A 14011-nucleotide genomic window follows, 5' to 3' on the forward strand; every position below is an offset into this window, starting at 1 on the left:
GCAACTCGCCAAACTTACCACCAACAATGAGACCTCGTACAATACTTGTAACTACAGACGGAGAGAAACCATCCTCTAGTGATCGGTAGAAACAGCTAAGAGCAGCCAAGAATTTCTCCTCTCTACATAGACAATCAATCACAAGAATGTAGGTGGTTTCATTGGGGGCAATGCCCTCTTCAATCATGTCATGAAGCAAGAGGTAGACCTCGTTAGATTTCCCCAACAAACTGAGATGACGGATCAATGTATTGTATGTGATAACACTGGCAACAAACCCTTCACTCCCCATCAAGCAAAGTGCATTGTGAAGCTTCCCAAGTTTACAGAGGCTGTGGACTACGATGTTGAAAGTCCAACTATTTGGAGCTATGCCCTTCTTCGACATGTCAGTGAACAGCTTGACAACAGCCAACCATTTCCGCTCATCACAAAGCCTCCTCATCACGGTGTTATAGTTGACAACACTGGCATCCCATCCAATGTCTGCACTGCACTCCAAAAGCCATTTCGCAGCCCACGCACTTGAGGTGCGACAAACGCCATCAAGAAGGATATTCAGAGTAACCTCATTAGGATGCAGCCCCTTGGATAGCATCCTATCGACCAATGCAAAGCTCTTATCTAATCTACCAGATCTGCTTAGTCCGTCCATGTAAGTGCTGTATGTGATTGTATCCGGCGTCCACCCTTTTGAGCTGCTCTCCTCAAGAAGCACCTCTACTTCCTCAAAAGCTCCAGCCTTGCAAAGAGCTTTAATCAAGACGTTGTAAGTAGCCGTGCTTGGAGCACATCCAGCAGCAATCATCGAGTCCAACAGCTTCTTGGCCTCATGAATCATCCCAGTAGCGCTGTACGCGTGCATGATAGGTGTATATGTGTGCGCATTCGGGTGGCATCCTTCCTCCAGCATCAAGTCCAGCACGCCCAGAGCTTCGGCCACCCGCCCGGCACTGCACAGCCCACATATCAGAGTCGAGTAAGTGACAACATCTGGGGCCACACCATTCTCCGTCATCCACCCGACGACCTCGTACGCGGCGTCGAACCGCCGCAGGTGGCAGGCGTACACCCCGACCAGGACCGTGCATGCCACCGTGTCGGGCGTGACACCGTCCAAGGCCATTGCTTCTAGCACGGCGAGAGCGGCCTTTGGGCGGGAGGCAGCTGAGAGAGCTGCCGCGACTGTGGTGAAGCAGGCGGCGTCAGGGCGGCGCTGGAGGACGCTGCGCATTTCGTCGAGCAGGTGGAGGGCGCGGTCGGCGCCGGCGCCGGCCCCGCCAGCAGCATCCAACGCGGCATGCGCGGACATGAGGCGGTTGTAGTCGTAGGGGTGCGGGGACTGCGGCCGGGACGGGAGAGGCAAGGGCGCCGGCTGGTCGGAGAGCTCCTTGGCGAGGGCAGCGAAGCGCAGGAGGAAGTGGTGGTCTCGAAGGTGAGCGGAGGAGAGGGAGCGAATGAGGCGGAGGCAGGGAATGTGACGAGTGAGGTAGGGCATAAAGTGGTGGGAATGGCGGCGGCGGCGACGGCGACATCTGAGAGCCTGAGAGAGGCGGCGGCGGGTTGCAGACTCGCAGCCCAGAGCGGAGCGCGCGCCGTTCCTTGTGCAACGGGCGTGTGGGGATTCTGGCGTGACGTGAGACAGAAGAACGGATTGGGGGTGAGCAATGGGCCCAAACTTCTTTTCAGAAACGATATTGGTTAGGCTAGGCCTCTTTGACTCGCATGATTCAAAAACAAATAGGAAGAAGATACTTCCTTCATTTTTTTATTCCATATATAAGATTTTCTTAAATCAAGCCTCATAAATTCGATTAAATTTATATTAAATAATATTAACATTTACAAATAAAAATAAATGATATGAAAATTAATTTCATGATGCATCCATAATGGTATTGATTTTATGTTGTGGAGATTGGTTTTTTATCCCGTAATCTTAGTCAAATTTTACGATGTTTGACTTAAGACAAAACTTATATATGCAAAGTAAAAATAAATGAGGGGGTACATTTACAATGTCATGACGATTTGATTCTTGCAAAATGTTGTTTTATCCATCCATCATCGATAGTAATGTGTCCAACACTGTGATTAGCCTTTTGTGGTTTTAGTCAATTTATGGTTTAAAGCTTGCATTTTTTTATCCCAAATTTCATGTGGCATGTGCTCTAAAAGTTGACATATTTCTCTCTAACTTCATGTTGTAGCTGAGAGTAGACATTGCTTCTATACGAAGCTTAATCATGGAGGATTTTTTTGCTGGATCTGGGAGTAGTCGTTCATATAATTGATGGCACATTTCACTTGTTCCATTAGACATAGAAACATAGCCCTTTTCTATCGATTGGAGATGTGGGGGTGACTTAGGGTATGAGATGAATGAAGAGTGAAGGTTTGTTGTTCTTGCATGCATGAGCAAGTTAATGAGGATGGCGTGAAGTTGATTAGCAAATACCAACAAACTCCGGACATGATATAGAAGGTAAAGGCATGTCATATGTTTCTTCTAATTTATCTGGATCATGTGCACCTAACTTTTGGCTTTGCTTGAGATGGTGCCATTGCTTATCTAGCCGTTGTGTCTCATGTGATCAACACAAAAAGCAACCTAAAGTGCAATCAAGTGATGATCGAGCTCTCATCATATCATGGACCTTGATAGCTCAAGTTGATTCCCCTCTGAGCACTCGTACTACTAGAACTCTAGCTTTAGTTAATAAGTACAAGGAAGATGGCAACGACATTGAAACTTCAAATTCACGGTCTGATGCAGGGAGTTGAAGATTCATATTCACTGAGAAGATGGTGATGATGACTTGTATGAGCATAACGTTGATGCCCTGGATGGTCCAGAGGGAAGGGGAAATCAATTTTAGGAGGGTAAAATGCCGAGAACCACCACATTTATGGCTATGGTAATAGATAACCACCACTTTTGGCAAAAATCACAAAGAAAAACACCACTGCAGAGGTCGGTGAGTAAAAAAATCACGGATTCGAATATTAGTGCGTCATAATAGCGAACTTGACTGGTTGGACCCACCCATAGAGCTTACGTGGCAAGTCGAAGTGCCACACGAGCATCTTTTGACCATAGCCATCTTTGACCTTCCTTATCTAATCCCTTTCTCTCTCTCAACTCGCCAGAAACTGGCAGCGACTCACCATGTCACCAGTGCAGAGAAAACGCTAGTGACGACATGCCAAAATTCACCTTAGTGGCATGTCGACTCCACGCCACCGATATGGCGCTACTGATAAAATATATTGATGACGAGGTGGACACCACGCCTCTAGTGATTTTTCACAACCGTGGTGTGGCTTATGTTCCACACGCCACTAATACGAAAAAAGTTGATGTTTCCCTCCGTCAACGATACAGAATGACAATTAACATAACAACATTACTCGAGTTAGCATAGCAGTTTAACAAGTTAGATAGGTAATCAACTTAGCATAGCAGATTAAACAAGTTAGATAGGTAATCAACTTGGCGCATAGCAGTTTAACAACTTAGATACTCAATGCTACATGTCCAGAAGGGGGTTCATTCACGTTTAAAAGCATTATACATGGTAGGAACCAGCTGTTGGATGGGTTAATATGGTGAATAGGAGGTGGATCGAAGATTCGGGTACATCATAACAATTGGATCCCACGAAAGGGGAGTCTGAAGCCATTGGGCCAGGACTATGTTCACGACATTAATCGTGTTTGTGATCTGCTTGATGCACGCGGAACTTCATGGGACAGCAGCAAGGTTCATCACATGTTTCCTCCTGATGAAGCACATGAAAATAATGCAAATCACTATAGGAGGATCGGATGATGAGGACTACCTGGCATGGAACTTCACTAAAATGGCATGTTCACTGTGAGGTCGGCCTACCATCTCCGAATGTCACAGACACGACTCAAGTCTGGGCGTCCGAAGCCCTCCTCATCGGTTGCAGATCATAAGTCATGGCTCGGCCTGTGGGATACAATAGCACATGGGGAAATTAAGACACGTTCTTGGAGGTTGATTAGGAATGGATTGGCGGTTGGCTCTGAGCTCCATAGGAGAAGGATTAAGCCTGGAGTCCCTTGCGTTTCTTGTGGGCGCGATGAAACAAACTATCACAGGTTTTGGGGCTGTCGTCACTCAGCAAAATTCTGGAAAAATCATGCACCCGGAATTGGGAGTGCCGGTGGCGATCCCACCGGCTTCAGTTAGCTCCCGGAGTGAACTAGCGAGATGGTTGTTAATGTGGTTTGCCGACGCATTATAAGACCAGAAAGCGGTCATGATTCAAGGGCTATATGGACTCTGGCTAGCAAGGAATAATGCACCCGATGGGAAAAGGATAGAAGGTGCAGTGGATATTGCACGATCAATTGTGAAGCTGATGGAGGAATGTCAGACTGTGCATGGCCGAGTAAGCAAGATTAAAAAGGTGATTCTAGTCCAAAAATGGAAAAAAAAAACTTGCTGCATATAGGATGGGTCAAATTGAATGTTGATGGTGCAACCTCCAAGAAAGGAGACAAGGGAGGTGTGGGAGTAGTATTTCGGAATGATGAAGGGCGTTCCTAGGAGGAGCTTGTCAATTTTTCTCTCAGGGGGTGGAGCCGGCGAAGATGGAGCTACTGGTGTGCAAAAGGGCAGCCCAGCTAGCGGATGGGGTAAATGCATCAGATATACACATTGAGAGGGACTGCAATGAAATAGTTGGGAAACTTCAGAGCATCGAACAGGATCTATCTTCGCCAGGGTTGTTGGTTCAGGAAGTCAAGCGTCTACTGGAGGCGCGCCAGAGTTGGAAGGTGAGCTAGGTTAGGAGATCAGCTAATGAGGCAGCTCACAGATTAGCTCGGGAAGGGGTAATGAATAAATTGTGTAAGGTATGGCTACATCAGCCTGATTGTATCCTCGATGTTATTTCGGCAGAAATTCCTGCCTACTATGAGTAAATAGGGAATGTGTTGAACTTAAAAAAAAGATACATAATCAAATTAGCACAATAGTTAACAAGCTAGATATATAGGTAATCAAAATAGCATAGCAGTTTAACGAGTTAGATAGGTACTCAATCAACTTAACATGAAATTGTTAGAATTCACTCATCAAGGATTGCCTTGATCTTGCGATGCTTCTACCTATTCACATACCTAGCTTTGGGCAGATCAGCGATCATACTTTACAGCTCTTTCCTCTCCTCCTTTAGTTGATCCCTCTCCTCCTTCAGCTCATCCATATCATCCTTCAAATGACCCCTCTCCTCCATCAGTTGATCCCTCTCCTCCTACAAACCGTCAATCACCTCCTTCGGTTTTCTGATGATGTGATTTCTTGAGAGTCCAGAAGTTACCTGTTGATCTTGTCCATATCACAATCCTCTTACTGAGCTTGCCCAGACCTCCTCCCGGCCCGAGTCGCTACATAGCCCTAAATTAGCATATTTTTAGGAACACATCGAACTTTCATCCCTACACTATCTATGGACTACGTTGCATCGAAAGTTTGAAACTATAGCAAAATATTTTGAGTAGATGAATCACATATTAGATTCATATCACTACAAAAAAAAGACACATCCGTGACATTTTGGGCCGAACGAAAAAAAAATTATGTCATACTTATGACACTTCTATGACGATAATTGTGACAAAACCCGGTATCATCATAGATGTGGTGGGCTCCTACTTCTATGACAAAAAATCAAGACAGAAAATGGGCTTTTCGTCCTGCGCGGGCCAGAGATGCAGCTGCATGACATTCTTTGGGCCGTCCATGACGGAGAAAACCGTGGTAGAAGCGAGGGCGAGGAAAATATCAGGGGAGTTCCCGGTTACGGTGGGTGGTCGGGGGCCGAGCGATGCGTGTTTCTCTCATACTTACGCGCGTGTGTGCGAGGCGTTGCGCTCTAACTGAACCCGAGCGAGGCGTTGGGCTCTAACTGAACCCGAGTGATTGCACTAGCTACGTTACTGAACCCCGATCGATCCCTTGCTGTTAACTGAACCCGAGTGATTCCTTCGCTACTGCTGCTAACTGAAGCCGATCGAACACTGATGCCTCTTCCCTTGATGAACAGTGAGCGTTGTTGGGGGGTGGATGAACAGTTCCCGGTGGGGGGTTGGATGAACAGGACCTCGTGGTAGTAGAGGTCGTTGCCGCTGGATGGACAGGACCCTGATCAATCGAGCCGGTGGATGAACAGGACCCCGTGGAGGGCTGGTTGAATGATACGTCTCCAACGTATCTATAATTTTTGATTGTTCCATGCTATTATATTATCTGTTTTGGATGTTTAATGGGCTTTAATATACTCTTTTATATTATTTTTGGGACTAACCTATTAACCGAAGGCCCAGTGCAAATTGCTGTTTTTTTGCCTATTTCAGTGTTTCGCAGAAAAGGAATATCAAACGGAATCCAAACCGAATGAAACCTTCGCGAGGATCTTTCTTGGAACAAACGCAATCCAGGAGACTTGGAGTGGAAGTCAAAGACGCAACAAGGCGGCCACGAGGTAGGAGGGCGCGTCCAGGGGGTAGGGGCGCCCCCCACCCTCGTGGGCCCCTCGTAGCTCCACCGACCAACTTCTTTCGCCTATATATACTCTTATACCCTGAAAATATCCAAGGGAGCCACAAAACCACTTTTCCACCGCCGCAACCTTCTGTACCCGTGAGATCCCATCTTGGGGCCTTTTCCGGTGATCTGCCGGAAGGGGATTCGAGCATGGAGGGCTTCTACATCAACACCATAGCCTCTCCGATGATGTGTGAGTAGTTTACCACAGACCTTCGGGTCCATAGTTATTAGCTAGATTGTTGGGGAACGTAGTAATTTAAAAAAAAATCCTACGCACACGCAAGATCATGGTGATGCATAGCAACGAGAGGGGAGAGTGTTGTCCACGTACCCTCGTAGACCGAAAGCGGAAGCGTTAGCACAACGCGGTTGATGTAGTCGTACGTCTTCACGATCCGACCGATCAAGTACCGAACGCACGGCACCTTCGAGTTCAGCACACGTTCAACTCGATGACGTCCCTCGAACTCCGATCCAGCCGAGCTTTGAGGGAGAGTTCCGTCAGCACGACGCCGTGGTGACGATGATGATGTTCTACCGACGCAGGGCTTCGCCTAAGCACCGCTATGATATTATCGAGGTGGATTATGGGGGAGGGGGGCACCGCACACGGCTAAGAGATCAAGAGATCAATTATTGTGTCTATGGGGTGCCCCCTCCTCCGTATATAAAGGGGGAGGAGGAGAGGACCGGCCAAGGGGGTGGCGCGCCCTAGGAGGGGGAAACCTACTCCAAGTAGGTTTGCCCCTCCCTTTCCTTGTCCAAGAAGGAGGGGGAAGGAAGGAGTGGGAGAGGGGAAAGGCAAGGGGGGCGCCGCCCCCCTTTCCTTGTCCTATTCGGACTCAAGGGAAGGGGGCGTGCCTCTTGCCCTGGCCGGCCCCTCTCTCTCTCCACTAGGGCCCAACAAGGCCCATTAGTTCCCGGGGGGGGGGGGGGTTCCGGTAACCCCCGGTACTCCGATAAATGTCCGAAACCTTCCGGAACCTTTCCGGTGTCCAAACATAGTCGTCCAATATATCGATCTTTATGTCTCGACCATTTCGAGACTCCTCGTCATGTTCGTGATCACATTCGGGACTCCGAACAACCTTCGGTACATCAAAACACATAAACTCCTAATATAACTGTCATCGAACCTTAAGCGTGCGGACCCTACGGGTTCGAGAACTATGTAGACATGACCGAGACACGTCTCCGGTCAATAACCAATAGCGGAACCTGGATGCTCATATTGGCTCCCACATATTCTACGAAGATCTTTATCGGTCAAACAGCATAACAACATACGTTGTTCCCTTTCATCGGTATGTTACTTGCCCGAGATTCGATCGTCGGTATCTCAATACCTAGTTCAATCTCGTTACCGGCCAGTCTCTTTACTCGTTCCGTAATACATCATCCCGCAACTAACTCATTAGTTGCAATGCTTGCAAGGCTTATAGTGATGTGCATTACCGAGTGGGCCCAGAGATACCTCTCCGACAATCGGAGTGACAAATCCTAATCTCGAAATACGCCAACTCAACAAGTACCTTTGGAGACACCTGTAGAGCACCTTTATAATCACCCAGTTACGTTGTGACGTTTGGTGGCACACAAAGTGTTCCTCCGGTAAACGGGAGTTGCATAATCTCATAGTCATAGGAACATGTATAAGTCATGAAGAAAGCAGTAGCAACATACTAAACGATCAAGTGCTAAGCTAACGGAATGGGTCAAGTCAATCACATCATTCTCCTAATGATGTGATCCCGTTAATCAAATGACAACTCATGTCTATGGCTAGGAAACATAACCATCTTTGATCAACGAGCTAGTCAAGTAGAGGCATACTAGTGACACTCTGTTTGTCTATGTATTCACACATGTATCAAGTTTCCGGTTAATATAATTCTAGCATGAATAATAAACATTTATCATGAAATAAGGAAATAAATAATAACTTTATTATTGCCTCTAGGGCATATTTCCTTCAGTCTCCCACTTGCACTAGAGTCAATAATCTAGTTCACATCGCCATGTGATTTAACATCAATAGTTCACATCTTTATGTGGTTAATACCCATAGTTCACATCGGCATGTGACCAACACCCAAAGGGTTTACTAGAGTCAGTAATCTAGTTCACATCGCTATGTGATTAACACCCAAAGAGTACTAAGGTGTGATCATGTTTTGCTTGTGAGATAATTTTAGTCAACGGGTCTGTCACATTCAGATCGGTAAGTATTTTGCAAATTTCTATGTCTACAATGCTCTGCACGGAGCTACTCTAGCTAATAGCTCCCACTTTCAATATGTATCCAGATTGAGACTTAGAGTCATCTGGATCAGTGTCAAAACTTGCATCGACGTAACCCTTTACGACGAACCTTTTGTCACCTCCATAATCGAGAAACATATCCTTATTCCACTAAGGATAACTTTGACCGCTGTTCAGTGATCTACTCCTAGATCACTATTGTACTCCCTTGCAAAACTTAGTGTAGGGTATACAATAGATCTGGTACACAGCATGGCATACTTTATAGAACCTATGGCTAAGGCATAGGAAATGACTTTCATTCTCTTTCTATCTTCTGCCGTGGTCGGGCTTTGAGTCTTACTCAATTTCACACCTTGTAACACAGGCAAGAACTCTTTCTTTGACTGTTCCATTTTGAACTACTTCAAAATCTTGTCAAGGTATGTACTCATTGAAAAAACTTATCAAGCGTCTTGATCTATTTCTATAGATCTTGATGCTCAATATGTAAGCAGCTTCACCGAGGTCTTTCTTTGAAAAAATCCTTTCAAACACTCCTTTATGCTTTGCAGAATAATTCTACATTATTTTCGATCAACAATATGCCATTTACATATACTTATCAGAAATGTTGTAGTGCTCCCACTCACTTTCTTGTAAATACAGGCTTCACCGCAAGTCTGTATAAAACTATATGCTTTGATCAACTTATCAAAGCGTATATTCCAACTCCAAGATGCTTACACCAGTCCATAGATGGATCGCTGGAGCTTGCATATTTTGTTAGCACCTTTAGGATTGACAAAACCTTCTGGTTGCATCATATACAACTCTTCTTTAATAAATCCATTAAGGGATGCAGTTTTTTTATCCATTTGCCAGATTTCATAAAATACGGCAATTGCTAACATGATTCTGACAGACTTAAGCATAGATACGAGTCAGAAACTCTCATCGTAGTCAACACCTTGAACTTGTCGAAAACCTTTTGCGACAATTCTAGCTTTGTAGATAGTGACACTACTATCAGCGTCCGTCTTCCTCTTAAAGATCCATTTAATCTCAATGGCTCGCCGGTCATTGGGCAAGTCAATCAAAGTCCATACTTTGTTCTCATACATGGATCCCATCTCAGATTTCATGGCCTCAAGCCATTTTGCGGAATCTGGGCTCATCATCGCTTCCTCATAGTTCGTAGGTTCGTCATGGTCAAGTAACATGATCTCTAGAACAGGATTACCGTACCACTCTGGTGCGGATCTTACTCTGGTTGACCTACGAGGTTCGGTAGTAACTTGATCTGAAGTTTCATGATCATCATCATTAGCTTCCTCACTAATTGGTGTAGGTGTCACAGGAACCGGTTTCTGTGATGAACTACTTTCCAATAAGGGAGCAGGTACAGTTACCTTATCAAGTTCTACTTTCCTCCCACTCACTTCTTTCGAGAGAAACTCCTTCTCTAGAAAGGATCCATTCTCAGCAACGAATATCTTGCCTTCGGATCTGTGATAGAAGGTGTACCCAACATTTTCTTTTGGGTATCCTATGAAGACGCACTTCTCCGATTTGGGTTTGAGCTTATCAGGTTGAAACTTTTTCACATAAGCATTGCAACCTCAAACTTTAAGAAACGACAGCTTAGGTTTCTTGCCAAACCATAGTTCATACGGTGTCGTCTCAACGGATTTAGATGGTGCCCTATTTAACATGAATGTAGCTGTCTCTAATGCATAACCCCAAAGCGATAGTGGTAGATTGGTAAGAGACATCATAGATCGCACCATATCTAATAAAGTACGGTTATGACGTTCGGGCACACCATTACACTGTGGTGTTCCAGGTGGCGTGAATAGTGAAACTATTTCACATTGTTTTAACTGAAGGCAAAACTCGTAACTCAAATATTTTACCTCTGCGATCATATCATAGAAACTTTTATTTTTGTTACGATGATTCTCTACTTCACTCTGAAATTCTTTGAACTTTTCAAATGTTTCAGACTTGTGTTTCATCAAGTAGATATACCCATATCTGCTCAAATCATTTGTGAAGGTCACAAAATAATGATACCCGCCGCGAGCCTCAATATTCATCGGACCACATACATCAGTATGTATGATTTGCAACAAATCTGTTGCTCGCTCCATTGTTCCGGAGAACGGAGTCTTAGTCATCTTGCCCATGAGGCATGGTTCGCAAGCATCAAGTGATTCATAATCAAGTGATTCCAAAAGTTCATTAGCATGGAGTTTCTTCATGCGCTTTACACCAATATGACCTAAACGGCAGTGCCACAAATAAGTTGCACTATCATTATTAACTTTGCATCTTTTGGCTTCAATATTATGAAAATGTGTATCACCACGATCAAGATCCAACAAACCATTTTCATTGGGTGTATGACCATAGAAGGTTTTATTCATGTAAACAGAACAACAATTATTCTCTAACTTAAATGAATAACCGTATTGCAATAAACATGATCAAATTATATTCATGCTCAACGCAAACACCAAATAACACTTATTTAGGTTCAACACTAATCCCGAAAGTATAGGGAGTGTACGATGATGATCATATCAATCTTGGAACCACTTCCAACACACATCGTCACTTCACCCTTAACTAGTCTCTGTTCATTCTGCAAATCCCATTTCGAGTTACTACTCTTAGTAACTGAACTAGTATCAAATACTGAGGGGTTGCTATAAACACTAGTAAAGTACACATCAATAACATGTATATCAAATATACCGTTGTTCACTTTGCCATCCTTCTTATCCACCAAATACTTGGGGAAGTTCCGCTTCCAGTGACTAGTCCCTTTGCAGTAGAAGCACTTAGTTTCAGGCTTAGGTCCAGACTTGGGCTTTTTCACTTGAGCAGCAACTTGCTTGCCGTTCTTCTTGAAGTTCCCTTTTCTTCCCTTTGTCCCTTTACTTGAAACTAGTGGTCTTGTTAACCATCAACACTTGATGCTCTTTCTTGATTTCTACCTTCATCGATTTCAGCGTCGCGAAGAGCTCGGGAATTACTTTCGTCATCCCTTGCACATTATAGTTCATCACGAAGTTCTAATAACTTGGTGATAGTGACTAGAGAATTCTGTCAATTACTATCTTATCTGGAAGATTAACTCCCACTTGATTCAAGCAATTGTAGTACCCAGACAATCTGAGCACATGCTCACTGGTTGAGCTATTCTCCTCCATCTTGTAGGCAAAGTACTCTCAGAGGTCTCATACCTCTCGACATGGGCATGAGTATGAAATATCAATTTCAACTCTTGGAACATCTTATATGCTCCGTGGCATTCAAAACATTTTTGAAGTCCCGGTTCTAAGCAGTAAAGCATGGTGCACTTAACTATCAAGTAGTCATCATACCGAGCTTTTGTCAAAACATTCATAACGTCTGCATCTGCTCCTGCAATAGGTCTGTCACCTAGCGGTGCATCAAGGACATAATTCTTCTGTGCAGCAATGAGGATAAACCTCAGATCATGGATCCAATCCGCATCATTGCTACTAACATCTTTCAACTTAGTTTTCTCTAGGAACATATAAAAATTAAACGGGGAGCAACATCGCGAGCTATTGATCTACACCATAGATATGCTAATACTACCAGGACTAAGTTCATGATAAATTAAAGTTCAATTAATCATATTACTTAAGAACTCCCACTTAGATAGACATCCCTCTAATCATCTAAGTGATCACGTGATCCAAATCAACTAAACCATGTCCGATCATCACGTGAGATGGAGTAGTTTCAATGGTGAACATCACTATGTTGATCATATCTACTATATGATTCACGCTCGACCTTTCGGTCTCAGTGTTCTGAGGCCATATCTGTTATATGCTAGGCACGTCAAGTTTAACCTGAGTATTCCGCGTGTGCAACTGTTTTGCACCCGTTGTATTTGAATGTAGAGCCTATCACACCCGATCATCACGTGGTGTCTCAGCACGAAGAACTTTCGCAACGGTGCATACTCAGGGAGAACACTTATACCTTGATAATTTAGTGAGAGATCATCTTATAGTGCTACCGTCACTCAAAGCAAGATAAGATGCATAAAAGATAAACATCACATGCAATCAATATAAGTGATATGATATGGCCATCATCATCTTGTGCTTGTGATCTCCATCTCCGAAGCACCGTCATGATCACCATCGTCACCGGCGCGACACCTTGATCTCCATCATAGCATCGTTGTCGTCTCGCCAACTATTGCTTCTACGACTATCGCTACCGCTTAGTGATAAAGTAAAGCAATTACAGGGCGATTGCATTGCATACAATAAAGCGACAACCATATGGCTCCTGCCAGTTGCCGATAACTCGGTTACAAAACATGATCATCTCATAAAATAAAATATAGTATCATGCCTTGACCATATCACATCACAACATGCCCTGCAAAAACAAGTTAGACGTCCTCTACTTTGTTGTTGCAAGTTTTACGTGGCTGCTACGGGCTGAGCAAGAACCGTTCTTACCTACGCATCAAAACCACAACGATAGTTTGTCAAGTTGGTGCTGTTTTAACCTTCGCAAGGACCGGGCGTAGCCACACTCAGTTCAACTAAAGTTGGAGAAACTGACACCCGCTAGTCACCTGTGTGCATAGCACGACGGTAAAACTAGTCTCACGTAAGCGTATGCGTAATGTCGGTCCGGGCCGCTTCATCCAACAATACCGCCGAACAAAAGTGTGACATGCTGGTAAGCAGTATGACTTATATCGCCCACAACTCACTTGTGTTCTACTCGTGCATATTACATCAACGCATAAAACCTGGCTCGGATACCACTGTTGGGGAACGTAGTAATTTAAAAAAAATTCCTACGCACACACAAGATCATGGTGATGCATAACAACGAGAGGGGAGAGTGTTGTCCACGTACCCTCGTAGACCGAAAACGGAAGCGTTAGCACAACACGATTGATGTAGTCATACGTCTTCATGATCTGACCGATCAAGTACCGAACGCACGGCACCTCCGAGTTCAGCACACGTTCAACTCGATGACGTCCCTCGAACTCTGATCTAGCCGAGCTTTGAGGGAGAGTTCCGTCAGCACAACGGCGTGGTGACGATGATGATGTTCTACCGACGCAGGGCTTCGCCTAAGCACCGCTACGATATTATCGAGGTGGATTAAGGT

The sequence above is a fragment of the Aegilops tauschii genome, chromosome 1 (genome assembly GCF_002575655.3).
Source record: "Aegilops tauschii subsp. strangulata cultivar AL8/78 chromosome 1, Aet v6.0, whole genome shotgun sequence".
Classification (NCBI taxonomy): domain Eukaryota; kingdom Viridiplantae; phylum Streptophyta; class Magnoliopsida; order Poales; family Poaceae; genus Aegilops; species Aegilops tauschii.